Raw genomic sequence first — 18,536 nt, 5'->3', positions numbered from 1 at the left:
AATTAAAGTTTTTTTTTTTTGCTTAATTCAAGATTTTTTTTATACTTAATTGAAGAATTTTTTTTTGCTTAATTCAAGATTTGTTTTTACTTAATTGAAGATTTTTTTGGCTTAATTCAAGATTTTTTGCTAAATTTGAGATTTTTTTTGGCTTAATTGAAGATTTTTTTTTACTTAATTGAAGTTTTTTTTTTTTTTTTTTTGGCTTAATTCAAGATTTTTTCCTTATCCATCCATCCATCCATCCATTATCCGCCACTTATCCGGGGCCGGGTCGCGGGGGCAACAGTCTTAACAAGGATGCCCAGACTTCCCTCTCCCCAGATTTTTTCCTTAATTCAAGCTAAATTTTTTTTTTGCTTAATTCAATTCAAGACTGTGGAATTTTTGCACTTGGCAAAAACATCCCAGGGGCCGAACTGGACCCTTTGGCGGGCCGCATCTGGTCCCTGGGCCGCATGTTTGACATCCCTGCTCTATACACTTCCCACACCATGTTGAAAACAGTCTTCATTTCATTTATTTATTTTTTTAGTTTTATTGAGTACAGGGATACTTAAACTTCCACTTCATTTCATTTTAAACTGATGTATTTTGTTGTATTTATTTCACTTTAAAGATATTTTTTCCATTGAAAAGCACATGATGTCCATATGTAAATCGACAATATAATGTACAGAACTGGGCAAAAGTCTTAGGCCACCAAGTATGTTGTTTTTTAGGGTTGAACTGAGCGTACTTATTTATTTGTCTCATTGTCTTTTTTTCACATACAAGAAAATACAAGGCATATGTGCAAAGCCTTAAAAGACACACAAGAAACGGAACTAAACTTTTGATGAAATAATTAAATGTGTATTTTGCACAGAGGCACAAACCTTAAGAGAAATGAGCAACATGTAAAATGTAGTTTTAACTGATTTAAATGAACAGGAACAGGACATATTAGGAGCTGTAGTCATGATGTGTCCCAATATTTTTGTCCGTATAGGTCTATAAACATCAATAATTCCTTAAAAGTTTAATGGGAGATTTTTGTTCCTGAGTGGGATATAAAGAAAGTAGATGGTTTAGTTGTAGTAGAAAATGATTATTTACAGTTGGAGCATGAAAAATATTTTAGAAATTTAGAGGTAGAACATTTAAAATCGTAGTCATGGATAAAAAATAAATAATAAATGTTGAGAGAAATTAAGTGAAAACCATCTCTGAGGCATTGTGGAAGCAAAGATAACAATTTAAACCACACTAATCAATGCAATGCATGATATTTATCCCAATATAAAACTATATAATGATATTTGTCATTCCTGTTTTGTATCCCAGACCCCTGTTAGAAAAGAAACACCTGAATTCAACGTGTCCCAATACTTTTGTCCATATAGTGTATATCAGAAATTGCTTGGTCTCGGCATGGAAACAGTGTCTACCAAAGCATGTCCGTTGCTGTGCAGCACTGGTTAATTTTGGTGGACTGCCTTCTTAGATGTCTGTGGTTGGTTGGTGGTCCAGGAGTTGTTGTTTATTCTGGTATTAAGTCAGGTGTAGGTACAGTTGAGTCATTCTTGTAGGTCCTTCTTCATGGTTCAGGCATCAGTTTCATATAACAGTATACTTTCTACACTAGAACAATTTAGCAGCAGGACATATCCCAGTACTGCAAGATGTGACACAGCTTATTGCAGCCTTTAACCTTCTAAGACCCAGGAAATGTCAGCGAAGTACAAGCTTTTTTTGTTTTTTATTAAATAAGTGCCTTTATTGGAAACCTCATGATGCAACTGTTTTTTTTTTGTTTGTTTTTTTTTCAGATGAAGTTTTTACATTTTTATGGAATGTCCTTTGTGGTGGACAGTTTTCTTTTCTTTTTTTTTTCGTATAAAGTTGTGAAACTCTTGTCCACAAATGTGGACAGAAAACCCATAGCTGGGTCTTAGGAGGTTAAGGCCTTTATGCTTTTGGGTTTATAGTCACCAACCTCTTTAACTCTTGGAGTCCATGGACATACTCTCACATCTAATCACATAACTGATTTAAGACGATGTAGCAGCAGACAGAGCCTTCAGAGTCTTCATTTCAACTTGTGTTGAAAGTGCAGATGTCAAAGTAATACTGTAAAGTCAGTTGTGTTGAAAGGCCAAGTAAAACCAGGCTCATGATACACAATGAAACCATCATTTTCTGCAATATTGTCATTGTGTTTGGTTCACATTTGGTGTAGGCAGAGAGAGAGAAATGGGCTTCTATGGGAAGAGTTTGCATGTACAAAAACAAAACATAACATGTTTATAAAAAGGCTTAATTGAACATGTTTGTGGCATCATGTTGGGATGCTAGATTGTTTTGTAAATAGTTGTATATAGTTTTCCTAAAAAAAAATGCCTGAGGCATCGCCTGCATTTTCATGTAAATAATTGTAAATTACTTTGTGATTTATTAAGTTTTCAATTTATATGTTCATTGTAAGCTCTAAAAATGGTTCGGTCAACATGTTTTAGTCGTCTAACTTTTCCTACTTGGAATGTTTTTTGTGTGATTTTAGGTTCAGTTTGTTTTTTACTGCACGTCAAAGGAAAAAAGTGAGGTTCTGCTGAAAAAAGTGATACCAAACAAGGCAAGGTAAACAGTTTTTAATGAGTAAAATAAAGACAAAATCAATAGTGTTCACAAACAGCCAACACTTACTCAGACTCCTCAGGCCTAAAGGTGACAGAGCCTTTTCTGTGACTGGTCCAAGACTCTGGAACATTCTAAATTTAAATCTCTTTGATTTGTTTTATCTTCTGGTTGTGGTTTAGATGCTATTTATCCTATTACTGTGTATCTGTTTTTATTCGTTTTAGTATATTTTTTATTAGTTTTATCATATCTTGTATTTTTATCTATAACTTTGTTAGGGATGCACCGATACCGATACGAGTATCGGGCATCGGCTCCGATACTCAGTATGTGTATTTGTACTTGTACTCGTAAAAAATCCGATACAAATGCACCGATACCACTTACGTTCAGTGCAGCAGGTACGCGGTGGTGGAATAATGTGTGGGGAGTGTGAAGAGTGTGGAGATTTTTCAAAATAAATGACGGTGATAAAAGTAACGCTGACTGCAAGTAACGTTAAAGACACAGACAGATACAGTCGCAGCGTTCTGTCCGTCCTCTGTGTACATTCCATCCGTTTACTAGGTGCTCACGGATGCGTAAAGAATACCAGCGAATGTACGGAGTGGTGCAGACCGCCGCCAACAGAAGTGGAAACGAAACTTATCACTCATTTCTCTTTTCTCTACCTGCTGAAGCTAAACTTTTAAACCTTACCAGTGAAAACGCTGCAATATTAGTATCACATTAGTGTTACCTCTGTCGTCTCCATGTTTGTTATTACTGACTTTCTTCTTCTTCTTCTCAAAAAACTTTCCTCTTCTTCGTGGTATTTGTCCAGTATGGTTAAGTCAGAGCGGCGCCCCCTGGTGGATTATTTGACAAACGCTCATTCCAACACATTAAATGTCAGTAGCAGCACTTTGTTCCAGTCAGATTAATGACAACGACAATAAAGCACATTTACAAAAGGAACTAAGAACTGGAATGGGATTATTAAGTACTCGTATCAGTACTCGTATCGGCAAGTACTCAAATGTAAGTACTCGTACTCGTACTTGGTCTGGAAAAAAGTGGTATCGGTGCATCCCTAAACTTTGTGCAGCACTTTGGACACTTCACCTTAACCTAAGAACAGGTTCTTGGTCTTCATCCTCCCTGAAGATCATGTACTCCAGCCTTGGAACCTGTGCATCTTGTAGTTGCTCAGCATTTGATCAATACTGAAGTGACTGGGTAATACTGGGGGTGTATATTTATTTAGGTAGGTTATCTACTTCAGTGTAGTGACAGCGTTGGCTCACTCGTGCGCACCTTCAGAAAGAATTTGTCTCCATAGCAAGACCTCAAATGAACGTTAACATTAATGGACCGGTGTTTCCACATTGTTTTCTCAGTCACGGCGTTTTGACAGAATGAATATTGCTGTCACACGATGGCTAGAAAAACACACACATACACACACTAACACACTCACACATGCGTGTTAATTCATGAACTGAGTTGACGTAGCTACCTCATGTCCTCCCTCCCTCCTTTCTCTCTCTCTTTCTCTCTCTCTCTCTCTGTCAGTCTATGTCTCTCTCTCTCTCCCTGACCCACTTTGTTGACAAGAAGAAGAACAACAAGTGTTTTGGGAACATTTTGTCCCAACTCCCCCCCCCTCCCTCCCTCTCTCACCCACCCACCCACCTCTTCCTCTTCCTCCCACCCCCTCATCCCTCTCTGTCTCTTCTCTCCCATCATCTTCTCACTCATCATCATCATCATCATCACCACACCCACCTAAAAACATGTTAACAGTAGCACAGGTTCTCTCCCCTCACCCCCCCCCTTGGTTCTGCCTCACTGCGTCTATGAGACTAAACAGATGATAGTGTTTGGATGTGATGCTGTTGTCAGAGCAGGTCCAGACTGGTTTCAGGGCAGAATCATGTCTGAATAAACACGTACATCAGCCTCTAGAACGGAACATCACTGCACGGCCTCTGATGGTTTGCATAAGTGAAGATACTGAGGGGAGATAGGACACATATAGTCTTATTTAATGTTCTCAGGGGAGCTGAGGTAGGCTGTCTCTATGCTTCCACATCTTTTTTTGTTTTTCTATAGATTACGTACACTTTATTTTATGTTGTAAATTTACCCCTGTATTTGACTTGGGCCTATTTCGACAGTTGTTGGGATATAAATTGCGATTTTAGAGGGAATGGTGGGTTTTTTATTTTAAATTCCACTGTAAAAAAAAAACCAAAATATGATGTATTTTGATGCATTCATTTGGAGAATATGATCTTTAGGCTGTTGCATCTTGTGCATCTTTGATATTGCATTAGGCCATACAGTGGTCCCTCGTTTATCGTTCTAAAAATAACCCACAATAGGCGAAATCCGCGAAGTAGTCAGCTTTATTTTTTACAATTATTATATATGTTTTAAGGCTGTAAAACCCCTCACCACACACGTCATACACTTTTCTCATTTGTTCCGTAATGGCATCCTACGTAACTTCTACCTTCCTTCAGCATGTCCAGAAGTCCAACTTTTTGTGCGATGGTTAGCATCTTCCTCTGCCTTTTGGGTGCGACCGCAGGTGCCTTTGTCGGTGCAGAACGTTTCGTCGACATTGTGGGTTGTGTCAGGGAGAAAACTTGCAAACATACAGCACTTCAGAGTCACACTGCTAGCGATCGAACATTTATGTAAATTTGGCAACGCATTCTGTACTGTACAGGAGACACGGCACGGAGGAGATTGATTGACAATGGTCTACAGTCCTTTAGCCAATCAGGATGCAGAACACAACGCGCGGGTTCTCCCTTAGCCAATCAGGACGCGGGACACAAAGCGCGTTCATATGCTGTAAAAAAAAAAAGCATGCACAATTGCACTAAAAAAAATCTGCGAAACAGCGAGGTCACGAAAGGTGAACCGCGTTGTAGTGAGAGACAACTGTATTGCAAATTTAATAATATTTTAATGCATTTTCCAGCCACACTGGTAAGGGTGAAGTCCAAACAACAAAAAGAGGGTTTCTGCAGGTATCAGCAAATCTAATTTAATGCTATTTAATGCCGTTTTAAACAAATTCAATGTCCATGTCCAACTGCACATATAGTTTTATATATACAGGTTTATATATACATGATGGTTTACTGTCAATGGCTTTAACCAGATTCTGAATAGTTCCTCCTCCAATCACTAAAGCTGAAACTTGCATTTTCCCGACATTTACTAATATTCCCTTCGCTCTTTTGTCACAGCATGAGCATGTTTGCGATTCATTGCATTTCAAGCATCCAGTGTTGATAACTTCGTGTACTGGCCATAAACAATAGCCAATTAAAGGGTTCCACCTGTCAATCATCACACTATAATTCGGATAAAATTTATTAAATGTTTATATAATCTAGTGCTGGGCAGCGATTAAAATTTTTAATTGCAATTAATCGTGTGGATTTCTGCGATTAATCGCGATTAATCGGTGCCGGCATCGACAGCGTGTTTTGCCTTTGAGTGATATTTCAGACTGGAAGTACTCCGGTGATAAAAATTATTCCACATTGCAGTGCTTCCAAACAACTTTGTCCTTCTCAACCCCACCATCTGAAGACATTTAAAATGAAAATGTCCATGGAAAAGACCGGTACTTTTCTCCATGTTTATGTCCACGCCAGTTTATTTCCGCTTGTGAGTGATTGACAGGAGTCTTAAGCCCACTAATAAGTACTAATACTAATAAGCCCAATAATATGTGATGTTCAGTTGTTAAAAGCAAGCAAAGGGGACCCTCTAGTGGTCGGAATAAGTTGCACTAATGTATGTTTTGTCCTTTCAGAGTTACCATAGTCAGTTCAGACATAAGAAGGAACTAATAGACACATTTCTTTCACTCTGTTTGTATGACCTGTGAGTATTTTATGTTCAGTTGTTGTAAGAATGAATAGTATAAAATATATATAGACTGGCATATTAGACCTAAACACAACCAATGAATTTACATAAACTTAGCATGAGCCTGCATAAAGAATTAGCAACCCATCTCCGACTGCTAGCATAAACGAATTAGCTTAAACATGTTAATAACACATTGTAATAAACACATCCAAAATAACGTCATAAACATGTTTCTAACGGCACGTTTGCTTGTGAAATTATTTAGCAAACAACAGAATGATTGATACATACAGGCGTTGCTTCTGCAGGAGTTACACAAAGTTTGATTCAGCATTACTCGGAAAGTTCGCTTTCTCCTCTCAGCTACGTGCACAGTTCACACAGAGCACCGGCGTGTGGAACGCCAAAATAAAAGCATGAGTTTCAAAATAAGAGTCCGTATGTATAAATGAACTAAGACTTGCTTGAAAGGCAGAACGACATTAACGGGAGATTTAAAAAATTGTCAGCGTTATTTAGTGAATGAGTTAATGCGGTAATAACGCGTTAACTTGCCCAGCCCTAACATAATCAAAATAAATCATGAATAACAAGTTCTTTTTTCCATTAAGTGTATTTCATTTTTTAATGCCTCTGGACATTCAATTGAAAGTCATAATTTTCACAAAATCTATTTAATGACTTTTAATGCTTTTAAATGACCCGCAGAAACCCCGTTAAAAGGATGCATTTTGTTAAACAGACTTTCTACTTCTAGCGCAATTAAAATTAGCTCAGCGTTTCAGATCAGTTTATATCATGTTGTATGATGCGATATGGTTGGTTTTAAATCTGTAAAATAAAAAAAAAAAACTGCTTACTTTCACGTGTTAGCATTAAGATGGTTGAGTTAAGATTAAATAAAGATGAATTATGAAGCTACAGATGATTTCCACACATACCAAGGTCGACCCTCTCATGCTATGAATCCGCAGTGATAAATATACCAGTTAGCATGTGTTTGTGTATCTGTCCAGACGTGTGTTCGGGGATGTGGTCTCAGCAAAGAGGAGGGGACTGGAGGGAGGTTAGCTGTCACAGTGCACAGGGGTTGCCGTTAAGGACGTAATGGAAAAATCTCTCAAGATTAACATGAAACACAGGAAATGCTCTCAATTGAGACTGATTGCCACATGTGTGTGTGTCTGCACATGTGTGTGAGTGTGATGTCCAAACAGAAACCCCCCAGTGACAGAGGAGCTGTTGTTTATTTGACAGGATTTCTTGATCGTTATTCAAGTTAAAAAAAAAAAGCAAAAAAACAAACCTAATTGTGTTTGTAGGGTAAAACCAGCTGCATGAGCACCTAAAGGTAGATCTGAGGAGCTTCATCAAAATAAAATGAATATGTGATCAAGTTTGATGTTTATAACAAAGGAAAATGGTTATGCATTATTCACCTTTGCTTTATATTATTAATCATCTATTACTTTAGATGCATATACTTGGTTAAGCTGGTTAAATGTGTTGATTTTTAGAGACAAACTCATGATCCATGACCCGAATCACAGTTTTTTCACATTATAAAGCAAGGCATCATCCAGTCCAATCCAATCCAACTTTATTTGTAAAGCACTTTAAAACAACTGCAATGGACCAAAGTGCTGTACAGAAGAATAATTAAAACCAAAATAGAAGTATAAAATACAGAATAGATTTAAAGACATAGAAACTGTACAAAAAAGAAAAAAAGTGCTATACAGAAGAATAAATAAAACCTAAATAAAAAGAATAAAATACAAGAATAGATTAAAAAGCCACACAATTAAAAACAACAATATAAACAAATAAATAAACTGAATAGATAAATAAGAACAATAAACCACTACCAAAAAAACAAAACAAAAATCAATAGAATAAAGATGTTATGATCAAGTTAGGCGTTAGGCATAGGCTGTATGGGAGGGCTGTGTGACATTGTTATTTGACTAAATACTCTGCATTTTGTAGTATTTTGGACCAACATTATTATAATTTTGACTATATCTAGATGAAATAAAGCGTAACTTTAAAGCATCTTTTTTTTTAAATCAGAAGAAGCCTAACCTGCACCTGATGGAATAAGTAATTTTTCAAATCATTATTTCTTCAGCAGCTGCAAAACAACACATTGTACAAACAGTGGACGTTAATGCAGACTAAAACCAAATACTTTCAGTTGAACAGATGCTAAGACATGACTATGAACGGATAGAAATCAATTTGTAAACCTAGCAATGTATGCTCACAACATTAATGGTACAAAGCAATAGGTAGAAAATAGTGTGTGAGTTCCCATAATTACACTGATAAATGTGTGAATTTTAGCTGAGTCGAAAATTTTTGATAGCGCTGTTATTTTTTAATGATAAAACCTGTACGATCTCCCTGAAAAGCAAATGATATGAGTAAGACCAATCGCAACTAGTCAAGTATTATTTCCTTGACGTTTATTTAACTTTTCTTTAAATATGGAAAAAGATCCCATTGACATTAAGAACCTTGTTTTTAAGGGAGTCCTGGCCAAGAGGCAGCATGAAATACAACATACAAGGATTTACAGGACAAATCAAACTATGAAAAACACGTGCAAGTCATTGAGTTAGTCTGTAGCACTTTGAGTTTGGATCTAAAAGCATTGAAGGAGATCAGTTCTGTCAGTTTCCAGTGTTTTAGCAACATATTCTATGTGCAAAGAGCAGAGCAGACAGATGCCCTTTGGCCCAGTTCTGTATGGAAGTATAGCACAGAGAGGAACAACTGATCATTTGATCGTAGACAATAAGAATCAACACTTCTTGTTATTAAACTACAGATATAGGAAGGTAATAGTCCAAGTATGGCCTTGTAAATAAAGGTGTACCAGGTATTTATGTTGGCATGGCACTGATGAACTGTCATTTTACCATGAAAATATGTTAGTATTATGAGAAAATGTCTTGTTAGGGCATGATAAATGTCTTGCTTTAACAATAAACTTTTCATATTACAGTGTCACCCTTAATGTCAACACATCCAATTATAGGGTAAAAACCAATCTTCAAAATTGGAGATGCACCCAGTATGTAGCCCTGTTGGACTCCTTGGGTTGAGCCAAGTTCACCTCACCCTACGTCACAGGTGTCAAACATGCGGCCTGGGGGCCAAAACCGGCCCGCCAAAGGTTCCAGTCCGGCCCTTGGGATGAATTTGTGAAATGCAAAAATTACACTGAGATATTATCAATCCTTTTAGTTCAGGTTCCACATTCAGATCAATTCAATCTCAAGTGGGTCAGACCAGTAAAATACTATCACAATAACATAGAAATAATGGCAACTCCAAATTTTTCTCTTTGTAAATGTAAATAGTATTTACACTAAAATAAAGCTTAATTTCACAAAAAATGTGAATAACCTGAAAAAATATGAACAACCTGAAATTTATTGAGAGAACTAAGTGTAATTTTAACAATATTCTGTCTGTTACTAAATGTTTTGTGTGTTTGTAGATCCACTGTGATCTGTAAGTTCTAATGTACATGTGTAAGTGATAAACTGAGGCAGAATATTGTTAAAATTACGCTTATTTTTTCAGTTTGTTTATGTTATTCACATCTTTTGAAAAGATAGTTTGTAGATGTAAACCTTTTCAGAATGTAAATTTACTTTTTCGCCCTAAAACATAGAGAAAAGTTTGGAGTTGACATTATTTATGTATTATTATGTTATTACTTTACTGGTCCGGCCCACTGCAGATCAAATTTAGTTGAATGTGGCCCCTGAACTAAAATGAGTTTGACACTCCTGCCCTACGTCATCCATTTCATGTAGGTTTTTATGAAAAATCCACAAAATATTTCTCCACTCTTAACCAAACCTGGAAGATTTGATCTTAAGACCAAGCCTTAAAAAAGGGATCATAAGGATTTTTGATTTTCCTAAAACTAAGTCCACGGGGTTTGTCCATAATCGTGTTCTCTGACTCTAAGCCGCAAAATGTCTTTAAAAAGGATATGGATTCAACCTGCAGTTTGATGAATGTGTAAACTGACTCAGAGCCAAACTAAGCAAATGCTTCAGAACGCACACATTTTTTTTTATCATTCACACACTGATTCACTCCATTTATAATAACAATATAATAAATGTCATCAATAATTCACCTGCACTAATCTTAATTGTAGACAGAGTAGGGTTTTTTTTTTTTTTTTTTTTTTTAATTGAATGAAAGTTCTATAGCCTTTAGGTAACTGAAAATCCAAGTACCAACATAAAAAGTATTAAAATAAACAGATTAAATGAAACAGAATATAATATAGGACATAGAATATGATAATGATAAAGCAGAATTTTGTCTGTTTCTTGTAATTCAGTCCAGACTCTGACTCAGGTTTGTTGACATCCATCTCATCCTGCAAACAAAACATGTTTGCATGAATAAATGTCATTCCATTAGTGCTGGCAGACACCTGCAGCCACTTAATATTGGATTTTCTTGCAGCGAGGTGATATATAATACAAAGATTAACGTCAGTGACCATGTAAATGCAATCTCATTACAGATCCTATGTTATCTTTCTGCCATGCTGGAGGCGAGTAATTCAGATATAATGTGCAGGCAGTCACCCGGAGGTGAGACATGAAAACAGACGACTGCGGGGGTCGCCGCTTTAATTCATCATCCAGGAAAATACAGAACAAGCGCCATTTTTTATGGCCTGCACATGCGGGCCATCAGTGCACCTTTTAACATGAGACTGTGGTGGTTTTGGGCAGTGCAGAGTGGTGAAAGTTTAGGGTTTCATGCAGAGTTTGAGTAAATAAAAGCAAACATGCGTTGGTAAACATAAAAAGACTGAAGATTGATTTCTCAGAAAGAGAACAGAATTACAGTTAGTGGAACACTATGAAGGAAGTTGACATGTCAGTGACACTGAAACAAATGCCAAAAGCGGTTAAACATAATGTTCAGTACTTTTGCAGCGACTCAAACCCCAATCTGAAGCATCAAGTAAAAATTTTGATTTGACGCCAGCTGTCAAGCTCCACTGACACATCGAGTCCTTTTCCTCCAGCGTTAAGGTCATATATCATTCCATCATACCATTCACCATTCACGGCTTAGCTTCGCATGACAACCACATACCTGCTTTTAATACCACAAACCGTTCAAGCAACTAGTGACAGGGAATGTTCAAAAGTTTGCAAGTGTACAGAACTGTGCAAAAGTCTGTTTGTTATTTTTCATGGTTGAAATGAGCATATATATTTATTAGTGCTATCAAACAGTTACAATTTTTAATCAGATTAATTACAGGGTTGCTGTGGATTAATTTTGATTAATCACAATTAAATGTCAGTTTATTAATTTTCAATCTATATTAATTGCGTTTAATTTTGCATGAGCAAACAGACTCAAGAAAGAAGGGAATATACATGCACTTAACGTGTTTGTCGCAAGTTGGGCGACACGTTAGCTGAAGTGCTAGCAGAATCCCTGACTAATGTATGCTTTTTTTATTGTGGTATTTTAAGCTTGAACTGCTTCATTGAAAAGAAAACTCTTTCCTGCAGAGTGTGTATAATACTTTATGTCAGTCGACTGTTCCATCTTGGTTTTTTTTGTCCTCATATTTCCATCCAGAGGGCCAACGTACTGTTTAGCGTCTTCCATCTTTATGGGTTGGTTCTGCTGCCTGTCACCACCGGATCAACTGCCCATCTGCACATGCGTGACGGTAACTCTACTGAGACAAACTGCCCCAAATGCATTGGCAGAGACGTTCACAGTCATTCTGTACTGCAGATGGGTTAATGGAGTTGAAATTTTTAATCAGATTAATCATGATGATGAATTAATCTACGTTAATACGTTAATTTTGACAGCCCTACTATTTATTTCTCATTGTCTTTTCTTCAGATACAGCAAGAAAATACAGGAAATATGGGCACAGCCTTAATTGGGTCTAATGGTTAAAGCAGGGGTGTCAAACATGCAGCCCAAGGGCAAAATCCAGCCCACCAGCGGGTCCAGTCCGGGCTGGGGGATGACTTTGTGAAATGCAAAAATTACAACATATTAACAATCATTTTAGTTCAGGTTCCACATTCAGACCAATTCAAACTCAAGTGGGTCAGACCTGTAAATTATGATTAGAATAACCTATAAATAATGGCAACTCGAAGTTTTTCTCTTTGTAAACGTAAACATTTCATGTATTTTCACTGCATTTATTCTAAAACTACCATTTCTCAAAAAAATAACCTGAACAAATATGATCAACCTGAAATGACTTAAGAAGTGTAATTTTACCAATGTTCTGCCTGTTATTAAATGTTTTGCGTATTTGTAGATCCACTGTGATCTATAAGTTATAATGTACATGTGGAAATGCTAAAATAAAGCATAGTATTGTTAAAATTGCACTTATTGTTCTTAAGAAATTTCAGTTTGTTTTGGTTATTCATATTGTTATAAAGGATAGTTTGTAGATGTAAACGTTTTTATAATGTGATTTTACTTTTTTCACTCTAAAACATAGAGAAAAGTTTGGAGTTGGCATTGTTTATATATTTTTATGTTATTATTTTACTGGTCCGGCCCACTTCAGATCAAATATGGCCCCTGAACTAAAATGAGTTCGACAGCCCTGGGTTAAAGTCATTATTATTTAGTTTGACCTCTGACCCCATGACAAGAAGCAGCACAAACAGAAACATCTGACGGGTGTTGATTGAAACCTGGTATAAAACATCTTAAAATTAATGCAATAAATCTCACATTGTTTGAACAAAAGGATTAAAGACATCTTAAGTACAAAGGGAGGTCACACCAAATGCAACCGCTATGGTTTATAGAAGCCATTTTGTTTTTCTGGACACTTTAGTTTTTCCTGCTGTACATACTTCACATGTATCCAAATTGGATCTTAATACAGAGACTGAGAAATACACGTGTGGACGTTAGAACTTTACAAAACCAACAAAATTAATGTTTTTACAGTATTGTATAGATTAAGATATTATTTGTAGATGAAAGAGTAGACAAAATTGATGGTTTGTAGTTTAACAGTAGTTTTATTGTTAACCATGCTGTTATAATGCAGGTCAAGTTCTTTAAGTTTGATGGAATGTAGGAAACATATGCTACGGTAGGGCTGCTCGATTATAGAAAAAAAATAATCACGATTATTTTAGCAATAATTGAAATCACGATTATTAAAAACGATTATTTATTAACCTTAAAGTTGTTTATTTTTTTTCTTGCAAAACAATGTAAGATATACTCTTTAAATATAAATAAAGCTTTTAACCATTAAAACAAAGTATGTTCACTTTTGTACGAAACAAAAAAATCTTTGAATGCAAATAAGTATACTGTAAATTCAAGTATGTTTCCTTTTGTAAACAAATAGTGCACTGGAATTAAACTGCTCTAGACTTGCCATAGAACTGTAGCAATAAAAAAAAAAAACTCACGTAAAGTGCAAATTATAAATTCAAGTATGTTCAATGTAGTATGAAACATAGTAAATTCAGTGACGTGCCGTGAGGTTTCAGTTAGGTTAATACGGGAGTTGCAGTGTAAAGAGATTCGGAGACTGAAGATTGCATTGCGGACGAAGTTGTAGATGGAGTTTTTTTTATGTGTTTTAGTTTTTCATAGGATTATGATAAAGGTGGCGGTGGTTAAACTTTAGATGGTTAAAAAGGTTCGCTGTGTTAGCGGTCGGTGTGGACACAACTACGAAACACTTTTTGCACGTAATGGGTTTTTGCTCTTCATCAAACCCAAAGTGATTCCATACAATTGAATTGGACTTGCCTTTTTTGTTTACCAAGCACTTCTGCTGCGATTCTCCTGCTATTTTTCCAGACCGCTAGGTACAACTTTCCTCTTGGGGTGGACCTGCCGGCTAGCTGGCAGCTGTAGCTTAGAGGGGGGCGGGGCACAGCAGCTCATGGTAGCTTGCATGCGCGTGAATTAAACAACTCAAAATTAATAATCGTTTTTTCTCGATTACATAATTTTTGTAATCGTTGCGTGTAATAATTGAAATCGTAATTGAATTTCGATTAATTGCACAGCCCTATGTTACGGTATTTTTATTTTCATTTTTATTAGGGCTGTCAAAATTAACACATCAGTGCAGATTAATTCATCATCATGATTAATCCGATTAAAGATTTTAACACAGTTTATCCATCTGCAGACCAGAATGAACGTCTCTGCCAACACATTTGTGGCAGTTTGTCCAAGTAGAGTTACTGTCGTTATGCATGTTCAAATGGTCAGTTGATCCGGTAGTGACAGACAGCAGAACCAACTCATAAAGATGGAAGACACTAACCAGCACGCTGGCCCTCTGGATGGAAATATGAGGACAAAAATACCAAGACACAACAGTTGTTTCATGTTGTTTTTTTTTCCAAGTTGTTTTGTTGAAACTGTTGAAGTTGTTTAAAAAATACATTAAGTGCATATATATTCCCTTCTTTCTTGAATCTGTTTGCTCAAGCAAAATGAAACACAACTAATATAGATTAAAAATTAATGATATTTAATCATGATCAATGGAAATTAATCCACAGCAACCCTGTAATTAATCTGATTAAAAATTTTAATCGTTAGACAACACTAATTTTTATTTTTTTGTATGACAGTTCATCTGCTGGCTTCAATTAGTGCAAGTATTCTGTAGAATGAAAAGTCTATGTATGCCACTACAATCTGAAGAGGTGTTCCATGTTTTATTTATTTCTATTAACCACATCACTTCATTTAAAAGTTTAAAGATGGTAAAACTGATTATAGTTGTTCCAGTGTCCAAGGAATTATACTGCGTGTCTTTAGAAACTTTAAATAAAAATTGTTATTAATAGGATTAGTAATGAAGTTTAACAGTGCTTTTTGGGTTTTTTTGATTTCTTATGATTAAATTTACACTGGTCACATTTATCCATGTTGAAAAAAAATCAACCAATTTTCTTTTTTCTTCTGTGTGAACCTTCACTGACAAAGTCTTATTTATATAAGGCCTATGAATTACTATATTTAGAATTTAATCCAACAATTGAAATGAAAGAAAATTGAGAAACATGATGTTACATTTTCTACTTTCAAATGACCCTAGGGCTAGATAAATATTTTCCCTCCTGATTTATTTTAATACTTTTTCATGATTAATGTACTGTATATAACAATGAAATATGCAATAAGACCATCAAACATTCTACAAATGATTAAGACAATTAACTGATTATCAGACTATCTGGATTTGAAACTCATGAATGACAAGAAAAATAAACACTGTTAAAAAAATTAATAATAAAAACTTGAACGGTTTGACATTGTTTTCAAGTTTAACTGTGTAAAACTGACAAACTTCTGTAATTGTTCTTTCATTAGTTTGAGCGACTGTGGACATAACCAAGTACTCTTTGTCGACGCCTCTACATGTTTCAGTTTTTCTTTTCTGCTTTTGTCGTGCAGGCAGTAATCCAGGCCCTGTCAGAGCAAAGCATGATGGGGCAGAAAAGAACAAACTTTTCACCGGCAGCTCTTAAACAGGATTATTAAACCGCTTTTTTTTTTTTTTTTTTTTTAGTCCTTGCAAAAACAGAACAGTTGCATAAGCTTTTCACAAACACACGCATGCTCGGTCTCCTCCCGGCTTGTCAGGACGCCTTTATTTTTGAAAACACCTCGGCCTGAATGGCTGCAGTAGCTGGATTGAGGAGATGTTGACATTTTTGTTGCAATCAACCATCAAACCCAGAGCGGCTGCATTCATGACCAACCCTGTCATCTCTCAACACCGCCACTCTTATCTCCAACACCGCTCTCTTCTCTACGTTCACTTCTACATCTGCATCTCTCCCAGCCCCTGACTTTCCCTCTTTTCCCATCCTGCACCTCGGAGTCGCAGACAAACGTGCGGCACACTATGTTTTCAAAGCTCGAAACTCCCCGCGGGGATGTGAAAACCTTGTGAATCATATTAATTGCATTCTTTTCTTAAACACACAGTCCTTTATGAGACACTTTCATCACCCGAGAGCACATGAGATGTCTTTAAAATCAATGATAACACTTAAATTGGAGCTTGAAACGCCCGCTTCTGCTTTTATAATCCATCAAAATAAACACTTGTTTCATTCTCTTAAAGCTTTTTTGTGAGGAGTGGCGTGACGGTTTCAGAGATCATGATGTGTTTTGGTCTCTGTCTGAGCTCCCACTTGACATATGAAGTGAACGTTTATTTCTTGAGAATCAGAATCGAAATACTTTATTCATCCCAGAGGAAACTGTAGTCTGTTACAGTTGCATGCAAGTATAGAAAAAGTAGCAGGACAGGAATTGGCAAAATTACAAAAATACAACTAAATATATATGGATCTAAATATATTATTATATTCTATTACAACTAGGGCTGGCAAAATTAACACATTAACGTGGATTAATCCATCATCATGATTAATCTGATTAAAAATTTTAACACAATTAACCCATCTGCAGCACACAATGACTCTGAACGTCTCTGCCAACACATTTAGGGCAGTTTGTGTAAGTAGAGTTACCGTCACACATCTGCAAATGGGCGGTTGATCCAACCCATAAAGATGGAAGACGCTAAACAGTACGTTGCTCCTCTGGATGGAAATATGAGGACAAAAAAAATAAGATGGAGCAGTTGACTGACATAAAGCATTATGCACACTCTGCAGGAAGGAGTTTTCTTTTCATCAAAGCACTTCCATCTTAAAATACCACATTAATGCAAAGCACACGTTAGTTGGGGATTCTGCTAGCACTTTGGCTAACGAGTCGCCCAGCTCGCGACAAACACGTTAAGTGCATATATATTCCCTTCTTTCTTGAGTCTCTTTGCTCATGCAAAATGAAACACGATTAATATAGATTCAAAATGAATGATATTTAATTGTGATTAATCAAAATTAATCCATAGCAACCCTGTGATTAATCTCATTAAAAATTTTAATCGTTTGACAGCACTAGTTAAATCACAATTAGAACAGCAATTTGTACAATATGTGCTGACAAAAATGATCAATAATAAGTAAAAGAAATATATACTGTATAAATAAGCGTGCATTTCTTATCCAAAACTTTATGAATATCTCTGTTTATGCTATGTTGAATTTGAAGAGAGACACATTTGGGAATATAAGAGAAGCTGTTTTAATTTAACTGAATGAATGAACTGTTTAATAAAAGTTGTCTGCTTTTACATTTGACAAATACTACATCATGTTAGAAACACACCCTACAGACTAAAATACTGGGACACATCCCACCTACAGCTTATTGTACTTCTTGTTCCCACTGACTTGAAATATTATCATGACAAAAATGTTGTCAGTTCACGATTAATACTTCTCATGGTAAATGTCAAATCCACATTTCCTTTAGGCTTTAAAAGATCATTTTTCTTCTCGAGTGAGAGTTGAACAAAACCAAACAGTTACTTATGGTTTAAAATGATTATTTAAGGTCAGAAAAAGACTAATGTTTCACAAATCCAGAGAGAAGAATTATAATGATGAAAAAAAAAGCACAATACTGAGTAAAAGCTAGTAAAAAAAAAAAAAAAGAAGTTGTGCATATTACAACATTTTAGATGACAGTGTTTACAAAATTAGCACTGAAGTGGAATTTAAAATGATTATTGCAATGATATTTATTGCAATAAAAAATTATTCTGTGAAATATGTCCGTTGTTTTTTTGCCCAGACCCATGTAAGCAACAAAATACCTCAATTTAATGTGTCCCAATACTTTTGTCCATATAGTCTATGTCCTCATTATCACAATGTATCAAATTATTTCCCTTTTTCCTTGAAAAGCTGTATTTTCTTACTTGGTTTTTAATATTATGTTTGTTCTGAGTTACTTGCACTTACTGGAGTTACTGTAAAGAGTTTTGCTGAATCTTTTAAAGCTACATTCAGCAGAAATCAAGATCATAATACCAATGTTGAAAAGGTTCCTTTGGATTTTTTCTCCACCAGTGATGC

General features: G+C 35.8%; 1 protein-coding gene across 1 annotated transcript in view; it reads left to right on the top strand.

Annotated features, from left to right (window-relative positions):
• LOC115434115 (protein kinase C epsilon type-like) overlaps positions 1 to 18,536 on the top strand; it is a 168,258-nt gene that overhangs the window by 134,078 nt on the left and 15,644 nt on the right. The window lies entirely within an intron of this gene.

The sequence above is a fragment of the Sphaeramia orbicularis genome, chromosome 15, assembly GCF_902148855.1.
Source record: "Sphaeramia orbicularis chromosome 15, fSphaOr1.1, whole genome shotgun sequence".
NCBI lineage: Eukaryota > Metazoa > Chordata > Actinopteri > Kurtiformes > Apogonidae > Sphaeramia > Sphaeramia orbicularis.
The sequence above is the reverse complement of the archived record's forward strand: the minus strand, read 5'-3'. Positions and strand labels throughout refer to the sequence as shown.